The following is a 23,204-nucleotide window of genomic DNA, read 5'->3' as shown; positions in this document are numbered from 1 at the left end:
CTGTCCATACAAGGCTGTACAACCTAAAGGTGGATACAAACCAGAGGGCTGGTAATTCATGTAATCTAGACATGCTTTACTGTGTATTTCTTCTTTTAAGAAACACGAAGCATTGTTATATGCCAAAGAACATTGGTAAATCCTAAATCTTCTGTTAAACTTATAATGTACAATATACAATTCTCACAAAGGGTGTGAATTTCTGACAGCTTCCAGAAGCAAAATTAAAACCCATCACAATCAAAATCTCACATCGGTATTTTCTTATACCTGTGATTTTTGATGATTTGTCAGTGTTGAAGTTTCTCACTGAAGTACCACTGAAGAAGTTTCACACTCCATAAGCACAGTGCACTACCTCAGATAGTCTTAAAAAAAGCCCCAAAACATGGACATTTGCAGTGCTGCCAAATCACTAGACTTTTCACAAAAAGTGATGTTTTTCCAGTTTCATGTCATGCTCAGAATGTCTGGTCTTAGAGACTTCCCAACATTTTAAATCCCCAAATGATTATGTTTTGAGTCACTGAAGAATTCAGATCATACTTGTAACATTTTATACAATTCTTCAGCTCTACACCACACTGACTGGAAGTTCCATGAGAAGACACCTCAGGATATACAGTAGCTTTCTCAAAATATTAGGTCAAATTAATTTCTGCACTGTGTGGCACAGAGCAGTCAAACAAGCATTTTACTAGCTCTGTCTTTGGAAAACTCACTTGTAGTTCTGCCACTCAATCAACAACCACAAAAACATTCGGAACATTCTGGTCACAAACAATAGCATTTGCAAGTACTTGATACCAAACTCAGGCTCATTTGCACTAACAATAAAATACTCGAGAGTGCACCTTCATCTCAGGCTTAAAAAAGACCTTCAGCTGGTTCAGTGATTAACTGACACAGGTCTTCCAAGAGTTCCCTCGCTGCACTCGCGGGACGTGCAACTGGACAGTCCATTCAGCCCTGTAGCACTGCTCATGTATACTGACCTCAATCAGTGCAAACAGCAAAACAGTGTCGTGAACAAAGAGTGACACCATCCCCAAACTCTTACCTGTTGCACATTTCCGTAGATGGAAGCTTCTTCAATGGCTGTTACCACATCGCAAGGATCGTTCATGAGCTCCTTTATCTAGTGTGCTGTACGTTTATTCCAATGAGTTCCAACAGCAATAATTTGCTGTGAATACTTCCATTCTTCAGCAATAACGGGTTTCTTGTAACAATCTCATATAGTAAACACCTATCAAGAAAAAGCAGAAGTCAGTTTCTATCCTCTTATCCTGTTCCAACGAGTACGTAGCAGCAGTAAAAAGCAAACTGTTTCAGCCCACTGTTCTTTCCAGTCACAAAAGATGGAAGTCTCAGGAAAAGGAGCAGTTCAAATCTGAAAAAAAAAACAAACTAAGCCTAGGCAAAAGCAAATCCAAGAGGTCAGAGGCAGACAGCAGACTTGTCAAAAAAAACCAAACCCCAGAGCCCCAATGGTGTGTGTGCAGCATTAAATTACTTCTAACAAGTGAAACCCACTAAGACAGAGCTCACACATTCCTGGTGTACTGCTGACCTAAGTGACGTGCAGTTCAGCTGTGGAACAACAGCAGGATTTTTGGCAAAGCTCTACCACACTTTAAAGTAATATAGAGCTCTGGCACAGCTCTGAGACATCTTTCTCAACCTGCCACTAAACTTACCCCTAGCTGCAATAACATACCCTTTCTGTAACAATACTTTAGAAGAGCTACAATCAAATCTTTATCAAATAGCTCAAACATTTTCAAATGACCATTCCCCGCTGAAAGAGCATCTTTGTTTTTCCTATTCAAGACAAATGTTTTTGAGAAACTGAGAATTACCTCTCCCACAATTGTAATGTTATATCCACACTCCGTCTCAGGAAGTCCAATAGCACAACAGAAAGAGCAGTCTGAAGAGAAAACAGCAATAGCCCACTGGATAAAGAAGACATATCATCTAATTTATGACTTGATATTTGCTGCTACAAAGGCACATTTAACAGCTTCACACACAGCAAATTGGGCAACCTGTTTCCACTAAGGACTTTCTCTAGCTTATCACAGCTAGAAGCACAGCCCTTTAGTCTTATCACCAATTTTTTAATAGATAATATTAGAAGGTTAATGATTTAAAAAAAATCTGATACTGATACATCCTGGTCAACATGGAACTTGATGCTGTTCCTCTTATAAGACTGTGATCAGCTCCTTCTTTATCTGCACTGTCATTAAGACCCAAGAACACAAGAAAATGCTTCCAAGACTATTTGATCATTCACTTCTGCCTTTCATTCTACTGTTTAAACAGTGCTGCTAAGAGGAAAAATGAAGTTTCTTACAGACAAGACCTTAAAGCACATTAAAGACCCCTACACTGAAACCACCGCTACCAAATGGAACAAAAACAAAAGTCAACTGCTTTGGAAACCATCCACAGCAAAAGACAACAGCATAATGGAGCAGTAGCTTAGACCAGGGCAAGACAGGGCTCACTGATTAAAGAAAAAAACAAGGTAAAGTCTGCTTTGACTGATTACAACTCCACTTCTCCAATACTTCATTCTGCCAGAAGTATACAAATGTGAGGTTTTCAAACTTCATTTTCTTTTCAACTCTACCACTGGGGTTCAGGAAGGTGTTTGTTTTCAGTGGGTGACACTTGCTTTCAAAACACTTGCACAATTGAACAGTATTTTCCCATCTGAACATGTAAGCTATTTACCTGTTCAGGAGTATCAGAGAACAGCACCTCAACCTCATCAAGAACAAGATGGCAAAGATTACGAAACAGCGGGTGACGTTCAGACAGTCTCAGGAGGCAATATGGTGCAGGCACTATTACCTCACCTACAAGTCGGTAAAGGACAACTGTTAACATTAATTTACATTCCACATCATGACACACTAGTTTTATGAAGAAGGTCTCAACTGCATTTCAGATGCATCATCTTGAAGTTATGGGAAGGTTTTTTTGGTTGGTTTTGGTGGTAAGGTATTTTTGTTTGGATATTTGTGTGTGTTTGATTTTTGGTTGGGGTTTTTTGTTTTGGTTTGTTTTAAATAGGGACCATATAACTCCATGTTCTGACTTCTAGTCAACAGTCATTTTAGTTCGCTTCTATTTCTTTACCCCTGTGTGTCTTTAAGATCTGAGTAGGCAAAACTGTGTTTCTGAAACACTGAAAAGTCTTTGTTAACAGCTTTACAGAGCAGGATGTCATTTCATTTCCCAAAAGACCATGGTAGAACCAGATCGACAGAAGGTAAATATTTAAATACATTCAAGCATAGCCTTTAGAAGTTTGGTTTTAACAACAAATTAAAGCCAATATTGTATCTTCCATATCTACACATGTATGTAAAAATACACACATGTAAAAATAAAACCACTATTGTAAAACCTGCCTCTAAATCAGGAACATCTATGATGAATCTTAATTCAGCATGAACCTCAGCAAACCCCTCCCACTCATTTGACTAAAAAAAGTGGTTATGAGACTTGCAAAAACACAGATCATTTTAACAGCTTTAATACTATTTACTGTTAAATACCATTAATGAAGCTTCATGCATCACTAGAGTTACAGCATCTAAGAAACAAAATGATCACTTGATAGGAAAAAGTAAAATTTCATTTCTTACAGTTTTGTGCAACTAAGACAGCCCACATTGCATTCAAGTGTCATTCAGACGACAGGAGTATTCTTACTTCCTCAGATTTTCACACTTTTAGCTGCTTCTTTGTTCTGCCCAAGTATTAACAACATTGGATGAAGCTGTCTGGAGCATCTCTGGTATGTTTTCAGTAGCTCAAAAACAAGTTGTGCCTTCTTCCACCCAGGACACAAGATAAGTGCTAGTGGCTAGGTGTGGATGTACAAAAGAGTTACAGTAGAGCATGAGACAACTGTTTAGAATCTTAGTCATTGTACTGTTTCAGAATTTAGGGCAAAACTAAAATCCGCAAAACAAGCCTTTCAATGCTTCAAACAGAAGCTTTTAACACCATATCACCTCTTCAATGCAGATGGTACAGGCCCGAGGAACCGTGCACCAAGCTGGAGACAAATGGATGTGCAGCAACACACGGTGAAAGGTCCAAAAGTTTCATAGAAGCAGAAACATCTTGTCTGTCTTGGAGCTGTGTGAGCCATTTTCAGTGGTCCCTTACAGCCTCAGTAAGTCTATGTTTCTGTGATCTAATGCATTAGAAAATGAATGACAATGTTTTAAAAATCAAACCAGACATTTCCATTTCACTATGTAACAGCCCCTTAAAAATCAAGCTTCATCGAGTATCCAAGTGATATGACATTAACCACTTGTTAGATATTACTTGATAAATAAGTTACAGACTGCCACACTCATACAGTCCATCTCTGTCAATGTCTAAGCAGATGGCCTAAATAACCTGGGAAGCATCATGAAGATACTCTAAGACTACATGAGATGCACCCATTCTCAACATGCACTACCTTTTGGATCATTCATTGACATTTGCACCTTAGAACACAAAGCCTGCAGTACTCTAATATATACATCCTCCACTCCTGTTTCTCAAGGTTTGTAGCAACTGCTCAACTGCAAAAGTGTAAGAATTGGTGGAATATACAGGAAAGGATTATTTCCCTGACATGAGATGGCAACTACATCACATCCTTGAGCTTTTGGTGGCCAACAGTAAGATTCAGTGGAGTTAGGGCCTAAAACTTTTTTCCAAGTAAGTTCCTACAGAAAGAGAAATAAAGAGTTCTACCTGAAAATCGTGTGCTTGAAACACCAACAAGGCAACACAAAGCAATGAGCAATTTAAAAGCCTTTGACCCACTGCATAATACATTTCCTTAACACACAATATGATAAGAGTTCTTCTGGGATGAGGACTTAAATTCTTACATCTCATTCAAATGCCATCATTTGTAGCAGTGGTTGATAGATCAGATGAAACTGTACAATTCTACAGTCTCTCTGAAGCATAATTTACTCAACCGTATGAACAACCTCCTACACATTCCTCAATCAAAATTAGCTACTGTCATATTTAGTATCTGAAAGTTAAGGTATGATATTAGTCTTAAAAATACTAAATGTAATGTATTACATTAGCATTACTCGTTCCAGATCTTCAAGAAATGATGCTGTTTCCAGAATTGATGGTGGCTTCATTTTCTTGCCAAGAAAGACAAAGTTTCTTTCTTCAAGATTTTGAAACTCTGAAACCATATGAAATAGATGACAAAGGCAATACTTAGTAAATGGGTTTGAGCTTACATCCAACTTAAAAACTATTTTTTTTGAGAAGAATTAGACAACGAAATGCTAAACACAAATGAAGTACAACTCACACACACGTCACACAGAACAGTGCTGAGACTCCTACTGTCCCCTGACTTGGCCATTGCCTCTGTTTCTTGCTTTTTTTCTTTTTGTCTATTCCCCTGCATTTTTTTTTGGCCTTCATATTTTCACAGAGGCACCACCAACTTTGCTGGCTTGCTGACCTTTGGTCTGGTCTTGTTGCTGATGTGGCTGGATTCAGTCCCTGATGTCCCTCCACAGAGTCCCTCCACAATGACCACTCTTGTAGCCTCAACACTACCCACACCTCCACATATATGACACACGTTTGCAGAGGTTTAAATGGAAGTTATATCCTGGAATTACCTGTTGCTCATTTTCAGTTCTATGTGTGTTCAAAGGATCAGAATTTAAGCACTGCTGAAGCCTGAGAAATATACAAATATTAAATTCAATGGAAATGCAAAAGGAAAGTGTAATCGATAAATATCACCAATATTTCTAAAATGGCACGAAACAGTTCACCTACAAAATATCTCTGATGTATTACCTGTGCCAACAAAAACCCTCAAATATGACAGAAGAAATCAAAAAGTACCATTTTGGATGTAAAATTTACTATTAGGTTTTAGGTATCTGAAAATAACCCAAAGGTTTTTTTAACCAAGACAATTGGTGGGTTCCTCAACTTCAGAAGAAAATCAGATGGGACTGCAGGAAAAAGGTGTCTTAAAGTTGCAAAACCATGAAACAATGTATCTTTGCAACAGTTAAAACTTGAATTAAAAACACCCCTCAGGTTGTTTACATATGCAGCAAGTGATTTGCAGCATAATAAAAGCCTTGCACAAATCAACTCAGTCAGATTTCATTCAGCTTGAAAACTTTATCAATCACACTAAGAATAAAAGAAGGCAACTGAATATGCTGAGTGTGCAGAAACGTACTGCCTCATCACAGCCTTGTTTTCAAGCTACTGTTTAGAAAGAATTGCTATTTTTACTGTGGTCTGGATAAGTATCAGCAGCTTCTAATGGCCTCTTTCCCCAATACCATGTGCACACATCTTGTCTTACCCTCTGCCCTTTTAGCTGTCTAAGAAGAGTAACTGGAAACATACTACAGCTCCTAATTATCTGGCTAAACAATTGGTTCAAATATGTAACATACTGTACCATACCTGTCTGTGTGAACTGCTGGATTTTCCTTGAAAGGCAATCCTGGGATTGTTTGAACAATCTATCAAGAAAAGACAAACCCTTCTCTGGCAGTAAAATACTGTTTAAGAGCAACATTTTAGAAAAACAAGATTACTGAGCTCAAGGTGGTTTTCTTACCTAACCGAATTTTCTTCATTAAGAATCAAGCATGCAACAAGAACATCAACCACACAGGAGAATCAGTTCATGTTCACTGCTCAAGCTATAGCTTCTGGCAGCTCTTTCTTTGAAGAATCCGCCCCTGTATTCCACCAACAACTACCAAAAGCTGGCCACACAAAACCACTACACATCTTCACAGCACTAGAGCAAGTGAGCACAAAAGGAGACACAACCTGTTCAAAGTCCATCGTTGCAATCTAAAAAACCAAAACCACCAGAACCACAAACTTGAAGGACAACGCTCTCTTTTAACTAGATCAAGAGTTAGTCCCAGATTTGTTACAGAAAAGGACGTGATAGCTGGCTACAGTATTCCTAATCTGCCTTACAGATGCTTCACTTAATTCATTCTGACATTTGAATAGAAAATCTAACACTTACAGATGTGGTAGTTTCACTGTCATCTGTGTTGGAGCTTTGTCATGTCTTTTCAAGAACAGAACCAGATATAGCAAGATCTAGAAAGACAATTTTAAAAGATGCAGAAACACGTTTGTGATTATCTGAATCTATGAAAGGCCAGTGTTTTTACAGTTGGTTGCAACTGACTTCTTTCTCTGCTTGTCTCATTTTCTAATGGCAAAAAGAACAACCAAAAGATAGTTGTATTTACATAAAGACATGCAAATGAACCGAGGGAACAAGGACAGAGGATATTTATAGTGATTCAAGTCTGTTTTAAACAAGACAACTCACAGAAAACATTCAAGTTACCTCTGTGTAGAGAAATCCCTCTAAACTCAAATCAAACAGTAAGGTATCACTGATCAATGCTACAAGTTATTTCAACAGTATCTAATGCTTTTCAGCATATCAACAAATGACCCTGCAACTGTCAGTGCACTGATTTACACCACACACGCACAGACAGCAGTCGAAACTCCTTGTCTCAAGTTCTAATTCTGCAAATGTAACATCAATATTTCTTACACCCGGGGCACCATGGGAAGGGGATGTCCCCTCCCCCCCAAAAAAACAACCCCCCCCCAAGCCACGAGGCAAAGGGCACAAACCCCCCCAAACGACCCAAGATGCCTCCAAATGAACCCCAACCCCTCCAAATGAGCCTAAAATCCCCCCAAATGATCCCAAACCGCCCCTAAATGAACCTGAAACCTCCTCAAAGGAACCAAAACCCCCCAAAATGGTCCCAAAAGCCCCCCACATGAGCCCAAAACCTCCCCAAATGACCCAAAAAACCCCAAATGACCCAAAACTACCCGAAAATTGCCCCAAAAGCCCCCCACATGAACCCAAAACCTCCCCAAATGACCCCAACTCCCTCAAAATGAGCCCCAAAACACCCCAAATGATCCCAAAACCCCTCAAAATGGCCCCAACTCCCTTCAAATGACTCAAAACTCCCCCAAATGAGCCCAAAAGACCCCCCAAATGAGCCCCCAACCCCCCAAATGAACCTAAAACCTCCTCAAATGACCAAAACCCCCCAAAATGGTCCCAAAAGCCCCCCCACGAGCCCAAAACCTCCCTAAATGACCCCAACTCCCTCCAAATGAGTCACAAAACTCCCCAAATGATCCCAAAACCCCTCAAAATGGCCCCAAGTCCCTCCAAAAGACCCAAAACTCCCCCCAATGAGCCCAAGACCCCCCAAATCCCCCCAAATGAGGCCCAAAGCCCCCTAAATGAACCGGAAACCTCCTCAAATGACCCATCCCCCCCCAAAATGGTCCCAAAAGTCCCCCACATGAGCCCAAAACCTCCCCAAATGACCCCAACTCCCTCCAAATGAGCACTGCCATTGTGCTCTGTGACATCACAGCACATCTGGGAACTGCAGTGGGAGTCTGTTACATCCAGCACATCTGGGCACTGCAAGAGTTCTCTGCGACATCACATCTGGGAACTGCAACATGGCTGTGTGATATTGCAGCACATGTTGGTACTGCAACGGGGCTCTGTCATTGCAGCACATGTGGGAATTGCAGAGAGACTGTGTGACATCACAGCTCATCTGGGCACTGCTACAGTGCTCTATAACATCACATCACCTCTGGATGCTGCAACAGTGATCCATGACATCACAGCACATGTGGGTACTGCATCCAGGCTGTGTGACAACATAGAATCCTAGAATGGTAGGGGGTGGAAGGGACCATTAGATATCATCTAGACCAACCCCCTCCTCCAGAATCAAGTTCACCTAGGTCAGGTCACACAGGAACGTGTCCAGGCTTATGCTGAAGTCCTCCAAGGAAGGAGACTCCAAAAGCCCTGTGGGCAGCCTGTTCCAGTGCTCCGTCTTCCTCTTCTGCGGACGTTTGACATCACAGCACATCTGAACACTGCAACAGTGCCCTGTGACATCACAGCACATCTGAATACTGCAACGTGGCTCTGTGACATCACAGCACAGGTGCGCACTGCAACAGGAGTGTGTAATACAACAGCCCATCTGGGCTTTGCAGCGGGGCTGTGTGACATGACAGCACTTTTGGGCACTGTAGCAGTGCTCTAAGACTTCACATCATATCTGGGCACTGAAACGGGTTTCTGTGGCATCACAGCAGACGTTGTCACTGCAACAGTGCTCTGTGACATCACAGCACAACTAGGTACTGCAACACGGCTGTGTGACATTGCAGGAGATGTGGGCATTGCAGATGTTGTGCTGTGTGTATTGCATCACAGCACATCTGGGCACCACTACACTGCTCTGTGACATCATTGCTTATCTAGGCACTGGAATGGGGCTCTGTGACATCACATCACATCCGGACACTGCGGCAGTATTCTGTGACGTCACATCACTTTTGGGCACTGCAACAGTGCTGTGTGACATCACAGGACGTCTGGGCACTGTAGCACTGCTCTAAGGCTTCACATCATATCTGGGCACTGAAACAGTTTCAGTGCCCAGATATGATGTTAAGTCTTAGAGCACTGCTACAGAGCCCAAAAGTGCTGTCATGTCACACAGTGCCGCTGCAAAGCCCAGATGGGCTGTTGTATGACACACTCCTGTTGCAGCGCACAGACATCCTGTGATGTCACAGAGCACTATGGCAGTGCCCAGATGTGCTGTAAGGTCACAGAGCACTGTAGCAGTGCCCAGATGAGCTCTGATATCACAGAGCCTCTCTGCAATTCTCAAATGTGATTTAATGTCACATAGCCATGCTGCAGTTTCCAGATGTGATAACACTTATTGTTTTCTGTTAATGTTGCCCGTTCCCAGAGGAAAACACAAAACAACCGAGGTCGTTTTATGCGGTGCTTTATTGAGGGCCCTAGGGACCTGAGGACTAGTGTCCAAAGTCAGAGCCCCCATCTTAAAGAAATTTCACAGAGCTTATATACTTTCTTTTTATGATTACCTCATCACAAAGTCTTGCTTCACTAGGCCTACATACTGCTTGCCAGCTTTCTCAAAGATTTATAATTACATTGTGTTTCCACATACAATCTTCAGAACAATTTTCCATTTATCTACTATACAGTCATAAATTTTTCAGATAACAATTGATAATCAGTAACAATTTCCTAAGACATTCTTTGCTTGATTACACAGAATGTTCAACATGCCCCACTAATTCCTTTGATTCTCTAAGCAAGAATGTACATGGTCAGCATGTCCTACTAAGATTATTCACTTTAATATTTCCAACTAGGCCTTTATCCAGGCCTTAGCCTGACTACTTCTAACTACAACTTATAATGCTAACATTAACAGAATGACTGACTGTGCCTTTGTGTTCTCTTGATCTACAGAAGAATCCTAAAACAAAACATACACGTATTTTTAACAGCTTCTGTGTATCCACTACTTTGTGATCAAATGCAGTATTAACCTGGCAACGGTTTGTCAAACCCTTATCGCATTACAGAAGTTGTCAGGCATGCTGTGTACACCATGAGCAAAGATTCTTGGAGAGGAAAACTGAAATGTGTCACACAAGTGGCATCTGTAACTTCCAAAGACTGCATGCATTCATCTGTTAAAGCTAAGCACACGGTTTATACACACTTGTAAGGGTACTACTCGAAGCATGTGAAGTGTGACATCACTTTAACAGTGGCTGTTTCCATCTCTCCATCCACTGATTTAAGAATTAAGAAAAAAGGTCCTTCCCAAACCACTTTGTCATGGTTTGCCATGACAGCCTTTTCTGGTGAGGGGGAAGGGGCTGTAAAGATGGCTCCTGGAAGAAGTTGCTCACAGCTCTCCCCAGCTCTGAGCCAGACCCACTGCTGGGGCTGAGCCAATGAGCCTCCATCATCACTTTTTAAGAGAAGCCTGAAGAGGAGGTTTCTTCCTCCATTCTTCTTTCTTCTGCCCTTTCTTCTTCTGGCTGCTGGTGGTGCAAGGAGTAGGAACAGTGAGAGAAACAACCATGTGGGCTCCAAGGTCAGTGAGGAAAGAGAGGAGGAGGTGTGCTGGAGCAGAGACTCCCCTGCATTCTATGGAGAGACCTGGTGACGCTGAGGTTTATTTTCATTTCTTTAAAGACCCTACAGCAGCGGTAGAGACTCATTTTGCTAAAGCTGACCCTGGACCAGGGGCAGCGATTCACTTCATTAATGGCCCCGAGCCAGGGGCAGTGATTTCCTTCTTTATCACTATGGCCGGAGCAGGCTGTGTCCCGAAGGAGGGACCCAATATCCACAGCTGTAACTGTGGGGAGGAACCATATTGGGATTTATCAAAATGAGACAGAACATAGTTCAAAATGTCATCATGAATGCATTCTGTGTCAGACATTCCTGTCAGCCTTTCTTCTAGCTGGCAGAAGGGCAGGGTTTGGGCTATTTTTAGCAGAAGTAGTTAAATTACAAATTCACAAACCTCCTTTATCCTTAGAAGTCAAGATGTTTTAGTTTGTTATATCTTAATAATTAAAAACCCCACTTACCTGTGTAAAATGATGCTCACCCGATGAACCATTTCTGCCTCATCTCCTGAATTAGTGAATGTCGGCACCTTCTGAAGATTACTGTGGGTAAAAGCCAGTATTTTGAGTAACACAGCGGTTCTTTCACTGTCCATACAAGGCTGTACAACCTAAAGGTGGATACAAACCAGAGGGCTGGTAATTCATGTAATCTAGACATGCTTTACTGTGTGTTTCTTCTTTTAAGAAGCACGAAGCATTGTTATATGCCAAAGAACATCGGTACATCGTAAATCTCCTGTTGAACTTACAATGCACAATATACAATTCTCACAAAGGGTGTGAATTTCTGACAGCTTCCAGAAGCAAAATTAAAACCCATCACAATCAAAATCTCACATCAATATTTTCTTATACATGTGATTTTTGATGATTTGTCAGTGTTGAAGTTTCTCATTGAAGTACCACTGAAGAAGTTTCACACTCCATAAGCACAGTGCACTACCTCAGATAGTCTTAAACAAAAGCCCCAAAACATGGACATTTACAGAACTATGAAGAGAGCCTCTGCACCTCCTCATCAGTGTGGGATGATGGCCTGACTGTCAGATCTGCCTCAAGAATTCAGTCATCCACTGTCCCAACCAGGGGAAAGGGAAGTCCCAGACGCAGGAGTACACCGCGAAATGAACTCTGGCTCTTTTTGCGTGGCCAAGGAGAGGATATGAGGAAGTGGGATGGTGAACCCACTTTTAAGCTGGAAGCGCGTGTACGTGAACTAAGGGGGAAGACAGCTGTTAGAAAAGGACCTCCCAAGAGGGCTGTCAGCAGAGTGGCTGCCAAAACAAAAGAGGACCATCAACAATCTCCCAGACATAGAAGAACTGCAACTACTTCCTTCGATGCCAATGAGGAGACTTCAGGTCTGCAATTGCAAGGATCAGATAGCGAATACTCTGATGAAGAACAGAAACAGAGGGTCCCTGCCTCCAGCCAGGAGGAGGAAAGGGATGACCGAATCTACTGGACTGTGTGGGTTCAATGGCCTGGCACATCAAACCCACAAAGGTATAAAGCCTTAGTAGACACAGGGGCACAGTGTACATTGATGCCATCAAGGTATAGAGGCACAGATTCTGTCTGGATCTCTGGAGTGACAGGGGGATGTGAAGAATTATCTGTATTAGAGGCTGAAGTGAGCTTAACAGGGGACAAATGGAAAAAACACCCCATTGTGACTGGTCCAGAGGCCCCTTGTATTCTTGGCATAGATTACCTCAGGAGAGGGTACTTCAAAGACCCCAAGGGGTATCGATGGGCTTTTGGTATAGCCACTGTAGATACAGAGAAAATCAAACAACTCTCTAATTTACCTGGCCTCTCAGAAGACCCTTTTGTTGTGGGATTGCTGCAAGTTCAAGAGCAACAGGTACCAATTGCTACCAGGACAGTGCACCGGAGGCAATATCGCACGATCCGAGATTCCCTGGCTCCCATCCGTGAGTTGATTCATCAACTGGAGGCTTCTGTCGGGGTAGGGCGGAGGCCGGGGCCGGGAGGGAGGGCGAGCGAGTTGGCTGGTCGGCCGGCCGGTTTCTCTAGGGCTTGCTGGCTGGCCAGCAGTACCGGAGCTAGCTCCCGCCGAAGCCGCTGATAGTGCGCCTGATGCGGATCGCGGCAGACACCCCGACGGCACCCGCCGAGGCGCGGCGGGTCAAGGCGGCGGCCACCCACTCCGCGAAGCAGGAGGAAGCCACGGCCGGGGATGGAACAGCGGCGACCACCTCGGAGCGGCTGCCAGACGAGGAGCCGGCAGTGCCGGAGGAAGCGGGCGGACGGGCGGGCTGGCACGGGGGCGCCGAAGGGGCGGCTTGCTGCATGTCGGCGCAACCCGTCGCGGGCGCCCGCAGCCGCAGCCCGCTCGCCCGCAGCCACCACACTTTATGACACTCCTAGTGCTGCCACTGGACAGCTGCGGCTCCGACGCCGACCTCGCTCCGCAACCTCAGCCGACGACCGCCTCAGCGTTGCCCTCGGATACACACACCGCTGCGGCCGCCGCGGTCGCGCCTCCGTCAGATCGTCGTTTCGGCTCTCAGCGCCGCGGGTGGCCGCTCTGCGCCAACGCGGAGATCTGGCCGCTGCTCACGCTGGGGCTGGAGAAGATCCTCCTGAGCAGAGCCCTGATGTCTCAGACGTTTTGGGCGCGATCGCAGAGCAGTCCCCTGCCGGTGAAGAACGCCCGCCATCTCTGGACCGGACCCTAGCAGTGGTGTCCAGCAGTGAAGCTGACAAAGATGGAAGCTCTTAAGACCATGTTGAGAGCACTGGGCAATGCGGCATGGAAGCAGTGGGATAAAAATTCAGCAGAAGCCACTTGGCTGGTCAATAGCAGAGGTTCAACTCACCGTCCTGGTCCTGCCCAAACAAAACCACTACATACTGTGGGAGGAGACAAGGTCCCCGTAGTGCACCCAGGGAAATGGCTGGGGAAGGCAGTATGGGTTGCACCTCCCATGGGAAAAGGCAAACCCTTTCGTGGGATTGTCTTTGCTCAAGGGCCTGGCTGTACTTGGTGGGTGATGAGAAAGGATGGGGAAACTCGATGTGTACCTCAAGGAGACTTAACCTTGGGGGAAAAATAACCTGTTATGTGAGTTATCTGTTGTAGATGAACTTTGCAAGAAAAACCGGACAAGTGGACAAACCAAGCCGGTGCTGGTGCCCAACACTGAACATACTGTTTCCCCTGGCTTGGATATCCATCTTGATGGATGAGACAGAAGTTATGGCCTGCTCCAGTGAACATCTACAGAGGATGAAAGATATAAGAATGTTGTTTGTTTGTTGGATGCAAGATGCAAGAGGGAATACAAGAATGATGTTTGTCTGTTGAAGAGTGGGGGTACTGGTTAATGAGAGTATATAAGAATGTATATGGATTGTTAAGATGGTTTGTCTGAGCATGACATAAATGGTATGGAATAAGGGGTGGAGACTGTAGTGGGTCTGGGACGGTACTGATTTTCCACAGCAGCTCCTGCAGTGCTGTGCTTACTGTTGATATCAATATTATGACTACCGCTTGCACAACATCGGGGCTGTCCCTCCAGCATTCCTTCCCCCACCTTCACCAATAGCTGTGAGTGGGCATGATCTTGGGAGGGACTATGGCCAGGACAGCTGACCCAGGCTGACCAAGGAGATATTCCATACCATATGATGTCAGCTCAGTATTATAAACTGGGGGAGAGGAGCAGGAAGGGGAGGCGAGATGCATTTCTGGCCTTCCCAAAGCAACCGCTACGCATACCGCAGCCCTGCTTCTTGGGAGGTGGCCGGACATCGCTGCTGATGGGAAGTGGAGAGGAACAGCTTTATCTGCTTCTGCTTTGCTTCCCGCACGTGGCTTTGCTGCTTCTTTATTAAACTGCTTTTATCTCAACCCACGAGACTCCCATCTTATTTTCTCCCCTTCCCTGGCTTGCTGAGGAGGTGGGGGATAAAGCGGTGTGGTGGGCACCTGGCATCCAGCCAGGCTCAAACTACCACACCTCCTTTCTCCCAACTGTTTGGGAATTCAGCCTTATGCACATATGAACTTGTATTTATTTTCATAACACCATGCAACTGCCTTCTTGAAATATCTTTAAATGTATCACAAAGAAAGACAAGAGTACAGTAAATTCACATAGTTGTTCATCTGAAGTACTTGGGGGACTTCATTTGCTTGTCAATACCTTCCAAAGCGCTTCACAAGTTTCCACCTCACAGAATTCATTCCAAAGTTCACAAACAACAGATTTAGAAAATAAATCTTCTAATAAGTTAATGATTGCACTTCTACTGTATATGGCAAATTACAAAATTCACTTGCAAATAACACTTTTCGGTCTTAAATTTGTCACAAAGTTATAACTTCTACAGCACAGTGCACAAAGAGCTTTGTAGAGATAAAAATATCTTACCTTTTCACCTTTTATTGTCACATAAAGGAAAACATCAGATGTGGTATCTTCTACAGCACATACTTTGGCTGTCGTCTGGGTAGTAGCAACTGAGTGATGGTGTTTCAATGACACAGCTGCCTGTTCTTTCCTGCTCTTCTCCAGCCCAGTGTTTCCTCACTAACCCAGCATCTGGAAGAGCAAACAATGGGTGTTTTAAAAGTCTCCCTCTCATTGCAGTGGTGACAAGTTTCTGTTGATCTCCTGGGGACTTTGGCTTTGGTTTGACATTTTGGCCACCTGGACTGGAGAATTCTCCCTCCCTTTTCCACCCCCCTTTTCACATTTGTTGCCTGGGATTCTCCCTTTACAGTTCTTGCTGGACATTTATCCAGACTCTGTGCTCTGCACTTGAAACAACCAGCAGATGATTTCTGATGGAACCTGAGGCTCTCTGCACTGGCCTGATGCAAAGGCAATTTGCATTAAAACTCCTCCAAAATCCTTGTTTTTCTCTCAGAATTGCACCAAAACCTCATTTTATCCCTCAGAACTCCCCCAAACCCTACTTTTTCCCCTCAAAACGCTTCCAAAACTCCACTTTTTCCCCTCAAGATGGCACTTTTTTACCCAGCAGTTCCCAAAAATCACACTTTTTCCCTCAGAATAGCACTCAAAACCAACTTTTCCTCGGAAAACACCTCCAAAACCTCACTTCTTCACTCAGAACTCCACCAAAACACCACTGTTTCCCTCAAAACTGCACCAAAACCCCGCTTCTTCCCCCAGAAGTTCCCCAAAACTGCACCTTTCCCCTCAAGACTCTACCAAACCCCACTTTTTCCCCCCTCAAAACTCCACCAAAACCCCACTTTTCCCCTCAAAACCCCATCAATACACTTGTTTTTTCAAAAATCCACACAAATCCCACTTTTTCCCTTTAAAAATTTACCAAAGCCCCACTTTTTCCCTCAAAACTCCACCCAAATCCCACCTTTTCTCCTCAGAATTGCACCAAAACCTCATTTGATCCCAGAACTCCACTGCTTTTAGCCCTCAGAAATGTACTCCATCCCCACTTTTCCTCTCAAAACTCTTCCAAACTACACTTTTCCCTGCAAAACTGCACCAAAACCCACTTTTTCTCCTAAAACTCCAACAAAACCTCACTTTTCTTCTCAGAAATTGTCCTGGTTTAGGCCCATCAGGGAACAAAGGCCACGATTAGCCCCGAGTACCCAAGTGGCTGAGAATTGCTCAAGGGTAGGGAGAGCTTAATTGCCGCTTAAGGTTCAGGACAAAGCAGACCAGGCCACTCGGTTTGGGGAAGAAAACAGAGAAACAGTGTAATGCAACATCAACTAAAACATACCCCCAAAAACCCAAAACATAACCAAAATGAAACAACACGGAGCAATACATCAATGAAGAGTCCAACCAGCCTTTTGAAGAACACCTTCTTGCCACCCCTCCCCTCTTCCCGGGCTCAGAGCCCTGATCCCGGGGTTTTTACCTTGTCCCCCCCTGAACGGTTCGGGGGGGCAGGCAGTGGAGATCTCAGTTAGTCTGCTCTCCATAGCTTCTGCCGTTTGTCCCTCCTCAGGACCGGTGAACTCCACACCAGTCCTCCCTGCGAGTCCGTGGGGTAACTCACACGCATGGCAGCCCCGCACGGGCTGCTCCGATGCCCACTGACTCCAAAGGCTGCAGCTCGTCTCTGCCTCTCGTGTGGGGCTGCTCTGCGGCGTGCAGGCTCTCCAGCACGGCCTGGGCCATGGCCCCTCCCCACACAGTCCCTCTCCCGTCCGGGCTCACTCACACGGAGCTGCTGGGAACTCTCGCTCCTGCCATGGATCTCCACAGGCTGCAGGGGCACAGCTGCATTCTCGCCACGGCTTGCAGAGGAGTCTCCGGTCTGTTGCTTCTCCTTCCTTCCTTCCTCCTTCTCCGGCTGAAGGGTCCGCGTGGTCGCCTCCATCTCGTGTCACTCTTACACCTCCTGCCTCGCATTTCACATTCCCGTCCCCTAAATAATGATCGCAGAGGCGCCAGATTGGCCCAGCCGGGCGGAGGTGGGTGTGAACCCAGGAGCCGGGGGAGAGTCCGCAAACTCTTTCTCGGGTCTTCACTGCAACCCCCTCCCCCTCTTACTAAGCCAAAAGCTGCTCCTTGCTAAACCAGAACACAAATAAACAAAAACTCTACTTTTTCCCTCAGAATTGCTCAAAAACACCGCTTTTCCTCTATAAAATTCCACCCAAATCCCTCAGAATTTCCACAAAACCCCAGTGTTTACACTCGTTGAGGCAAGGGACTGAGGATGGAAAGGACGAGCCCAGCGGTCCGTGAGGGCCGGGGCCGGCGGTGTCGGCGCGGTGTGTGTGGGGGGCTCCGGAGACACCGACCGGGCGCGGGAAGCGGCTGCGCGGCGGCGGCTGCGGATGGAAGGGGCGGGGGGGGTCTGGCTCACTCCGTGCCGTCCCCGGCGGCGGCGGCGCAGCCGCTGTTACTCTCTCCCGTGTTTTATTTTTCTCCCCTCACATGCCCGATGGTGCCCAGTCTAACACGGGGTCGCGCTCCCCACTCTCCTCTGATCATCCTGTGCTGCACCCCGACCCGACTCTGCCCGCTCGGCATTCCCCTGCGAGTCGTCCCAGGGGTAACTCGGCGGGTTGGGCTCGAATGGGAAGCAGCTCTCCCGCGGGGGCTCTGCTCCGAAGCCCCTTCGCCTCTCTGACTTTGTAAATACTCTTGTGTAGAGAAGAAACTTTTTCTTTTTTCTCGGTATCATCCGCCTCAGCGCCGCTCCCGACGCTGCTCTCGGTGCTGCTCCAGGCGCTGCTCTCGGCACCTCTCCCGGCACCTCTCCCGGCGCTGCTCCCGGCGCTACTCTCGGCACCTCTCCCGGCGCTACTGTCGGCACCTCTCCCGGCACCTCTCCCGGCGCTGCTCCCGGCGCTACTCTCGGCACCTCTCCCGGCACTACTGTCGGTGCCTCTGCCAGTTCACTCTCTGCCCCAGGGACAGGCTCACTAAGTGGGGGGGGGGGGGGGGGGGGGAGGCGGGGGCTCTTTAGGCCGGCACTCTTGTTCCTCGGGAGGGGCTGATGGCTCATATGGTTCTCGTACCCCGTCCGTGCCTCCAGGGTCATTTTCTACACGGGGGGGGGGGGGGGGAGCATTACTTTTGAGACGGTAGGAGCCAGCGAGGTGGATTGGAACCAGTCACGCTCATCGTTTTTGTTCTTACTCTGTGCTGCTGATGCGTGCTCAGTAGCCTTCTTTTCTGCCTGATGTTGCAACAACTCATTGTGCACTATGCTCCAAAACTTCCCTAACTTTTCAGCTATCTCATCGTCCTCCAGGGTAGCTTCCCACAGCAAATGCCCAAATCTACGCCATTCGCTCAATTCATGCACTGTCTGTGGATTCTGAAACACTCCCTTAGCATACCCATAAGCTAACAACCCTGGTAGGTCTTTTTGCAGATCTATACCCTTTATCTGCCGCTTCTGCAAGAATGCAGTAAATAAATCATATGCCGCTTGCCTTTCCACACCTATAGCATTCAATTTAGCATTGTATGATTGACTGTACTTGACTAATAAATGGTAACATATGTAACTAACAATAATATAAAGGTAACTAGACGTAAGGTAAGCATAACCATAGTGTGAGAGAAAACTAACTGAAGGCCAAACAGATGGGGTGATATTTTAGACACAATAAGGCTGATGTTTTAAGCACAAGAAGGATGGTGTTTAAACACAGTGAGGTTGGTGTTTAAGTTGTTACCAAAATGAAACTTTGAGGCCTTATGCATAGTGCGTGATGCTTAGTATTAACTATTTGCCATGAATTGTGGCACGTACAAAGCATTTGAAAAGGTATAGAAGTGATGATGATGTGACAATAAATTGGAGCTGATGCACATCAGATTGGCGTCTGGTCACTCCCGTTTCGCGCAACAAAGAAGAACCCCTGCACAAAGAAAAAGAAACCCTGCAGAACAGGCTGCCCAGAGGGCTTGTGGAGTCTCCTTCCTTGGAGGATTTCAGCACAAGCCTGGACACGTTCTTGTGCGACCTGATCTAGGTGAACTGAATTCTGGGGGAGGGGGTTGCTCTAGATGATCTCTAATGGTCCCTTCCAACCCCTACCACTCTAGGATTCTATGATGTCACACAGTCTAGATGCAGTACCCAGATGTGCTGTGATGTCACAGAGCACTGTTGAGGCATCCAGAGGTGATGTGATGTTATAGAGAACTGTTGCCATGCCCACGTCTGCTGTGATGTCACAGAGTCTCATTTCAGTGCCCAGATATTGTGTGAAATCTCAGAGCACTGTGTGTCCAGTGTCCAGATGTGCTGTGATGTCACAGAGCACTATTGCAGTGCCCAGATGTGCTGTCATATCACACAGCCCTGCTGCAAAGCCCAGATGTGCTGTCGCGTTACATAGTCCTATTGCAGTGCACACGTCTTATGATGTCACAGAGTACTGTTGCCTTTCCCAGATGTGCTGTGATGTCACAGAGCACTGTTGCACTGCCTAGTACTAGGACGTCGCAGAACCCCACGACAGTGTCTGGATGTGATGTGATGTCAAACACTCTTGTTGCAGTGCCCAGATTTTCTGTGATGTCCTACAGCCCCGTTCCAGTGCCTAGATATGCTATGATGTCACGGAGCAGTGTAGCACTGCCCAGATGTGCTGTGATGCGACGCACACCGCACAACCTCTGCAATGCCCACATGTACTGCTATGCCACACAGTCCTGTTGTAGTGCCTAGATGTTCTCTGATTTCACACACCCCCTTGTCATGCCCAGATGTGCTGTGATGTCACACGGCCCTGTTGCAGGGCCCAGATGTGCTATGATGTCACGGAGCAGTGTAGCACTGCCCAGATGTGCTGTGATGTCACAGAGTACCACTGCAGTTCCCACTTGTGCTGTGATCTCACAGGCACCCTAGCAATGTCCTCTTGTGATAGGATGTTTCAGAGCACTGTTGCAGTGCCCACGTCTGCTGTGATGACAGAGTCTCGTTTCAGTGCCCAGATACTATGTGAAGTCTCAGAGCAGTGTGTGTCCAGTGCCCAGACGTCCTGTGATGTCACAGAGCACTATTGGAGTGGCCAGATGTGCTGTAAGGTCACACAGCCCTGCTGCAAAACCCAGATGTGCTGTTGTGTTACACAGTCCTGTTGCACTGTGCACATGTTCTGTGATGTCACAGAGCACTGCTGCCTTTCCCAGATGTGCTGTGATGTCACAGAGCACCGTGCCAGGGCCTAGTGATGCTGTTATATATCACAGCAGTGATTGAGTGCTCAGATGTCTTGTAATGTCACAGAGCACTGTAGCAGTGTGCAGTTAAGGTAAGATGTTATAGAGCACTGTTGCAGTGCCCAGATGTGCTGTGATGTCAGAGAGTCCCGTTTCAGTGCCCAGATATGATGTGAAGCCTTAGAGCACTGCTACAGTGCCCAGACGTCCTGTGATGTCACACAGCACTGTTGCTGTGCCCAAAGGTGATGTGACGTCACAGAATACTGCCGCAGTGTCCGGATGTGATGTGATGTCACAGAGCCCCATTCCAGTGCCTAGATAAGCAATGATGTCACAGAGCAGTGTAGTGGTGCCCAGATGTGCTGTGATGCAATACACACAGCACAACATCTGCAATGCCCACATCTCCTGCAATGTCACACAGCCATGTTGCAGTACCTAGTTGTGCTGTGATGTCACAGAGCACTGTTGCAGTGACAACGTCTGCTGTGATGCCACAGAAACCCGTTTCAGTGCCCAGATATGATGTGAAGTCTTAGAGCACTGCTACAGTGCCCACAAGTGCTGTCATGTCACACAGCGCCGCTGCAAAGGCCAGATGGGCTGTTGTATTACACACTCCTGTTGCAGTGCACACCTGTGCTGTGATGTCACAGAGCACTCTTGCAGTGTTCAGTTGTGCTGTGATGTCAAACGTCCGCGGAAGAGGAAGACGGAGCACTGGAACAGGTTGCCCACAGGGCTTGTGGAGTCTCCTTCCTTGGAGGACTTCAGCATAAGCCTGGACACGTTCCTGTGCGACCTGATCTAGGTGAACTTGATTGTGGGGGAGAGGGTTGGTCTAGATGATATCTAATGGTCCGTTCCAACCCCTACCATTCTACGATTCTATGATGTCACACAGCCTGGATGCAGTACCCACATGTGCTGTGATGTCACAGAGCACTGTCAGAGTGTCCAGAGGTGATGTGATGTTATAGAGCACTTTTGCCATGCCCACGTCTGCTGTGATGTCACAGAGTCTCTCTGCAATTGCCACATGTGCGGCAATGTCACTGAACCCCATTGCAGTGCCCACGTGTGCTGTGATATCCCCATGCAGTGTATCAGCCAGCACTGTGTCACATTTGCAGCTGCTTTCCTGAGGGAGCTATCTCCATTCCCACTCACTGGGACTCCTCAGCTCCCATTGAAAAAATACATGGTATCGGTTAAGCTCTACCACTGAGTATGGGAGCTACAAGAAAGCAGGAAGGCAGACTCCACCTATAGTGGTAAGTAGGTCCCATTGTAGTCTATCATCTTGCACTGTGTCACATTTGCAGCTGCTTTCCTGTGGGACTTATCTCCAATCCCATGCACTTGGGCTGCTCAGTTCCCATTGAAAACATACAGGCTGCCAGTAGAAGTTATGCCACTGCGTGTGGACACTACAAGAAAGCAGGTACACAGACCCCAACTACAGTGGTAAGTAGGTGTGGTAGTTTGAGCCTGGCTGGATGCCAGGTGCCCACCACACCACTCTGTCCCCCACCTCCTCAGCAAGCCAGGGAAGGAGAGAAAATAAGATGGGAGTCTCGTGGGTTGAGATAAAAGCAGTTTAATAAAGAAGCAGCAAAGCCGCGCGCGGGAAGCAAAGCAGAAGCAGATAAAGCTGTTCCTCTCCACTTCCCATCAGCAGCGATGTCCGGCCACCTCCCGAGAAGCAGGGCTGCGGTACGCGTAGCGGTTGCTTTGGGAAGGCCAGAAATGCATCTCGCCTCCCCTTCCTGCTCCTCTCCCCCAGTTTATATTCCTGAGCTGATGTCTTAGGGTATGGAATATCTCCTTGGTCAGCCTGGGTCAGCTGTCCTGGCCATGGCCCGTGCCAAGATCATGCCCACCCACAGTTATTGGTGAAGGTCGGGAAAGGAATGCTGGAGGGACAGCCCTGATGCTGTGCGAGCGGTAGTCATAATATTGATATCAACAGTAAGCACAGCACTGCAGGAGCTGCTGTGGAAAGTCACTACCGTCCCAGACCCACTACAGACAGTCACAGGAATGCAGACATATTACAAACACTATTGTTTCTGTGTTCAAACGAAACACACAGTAATATCAATCATGAAAACATCTCCTTCTTTTTTCATAAAGTGTATGCTCAAAAGACCTTGTAAACTCTTACAAGGGCTCCAAGTTTTCTGCATGTCCAATATGTTCATGTGGCTGCACAGCTTCTGAAGTTGTGTTCTATGTTCTGCATTGTCAGTTCCCAGACCTGTAGGCAAAACCTCAGATTGAATGTCGTATTTGTTAACTGACATCTTCAAGTCTGGAAGCCTGGTAACCTGGACCTTGGATGACAAAACACATCAAGTTGAAACCATAACTCATCAGTAGTCTCTCTCTAACTCTAAGCTACTC

This window comes from Colius striatus, unplaced genomic scaffold (assembly GCF_028858725.1).
Source record: "Colius striatus isolate bColStr4 unplaced genomic scaffold, bColStr4.1.hap1 scaffold_36, whole genome shotgun sequence".
NCBI classification, from domain to species: domain Eukaryota; kingdom Metazoa; phylum Chordata; class Aves; order Coliiformes; family Coliidae; genus Colius; species Colius striatus.
This window is presented reverse-complemented; position numbering follows the sequence as displayed.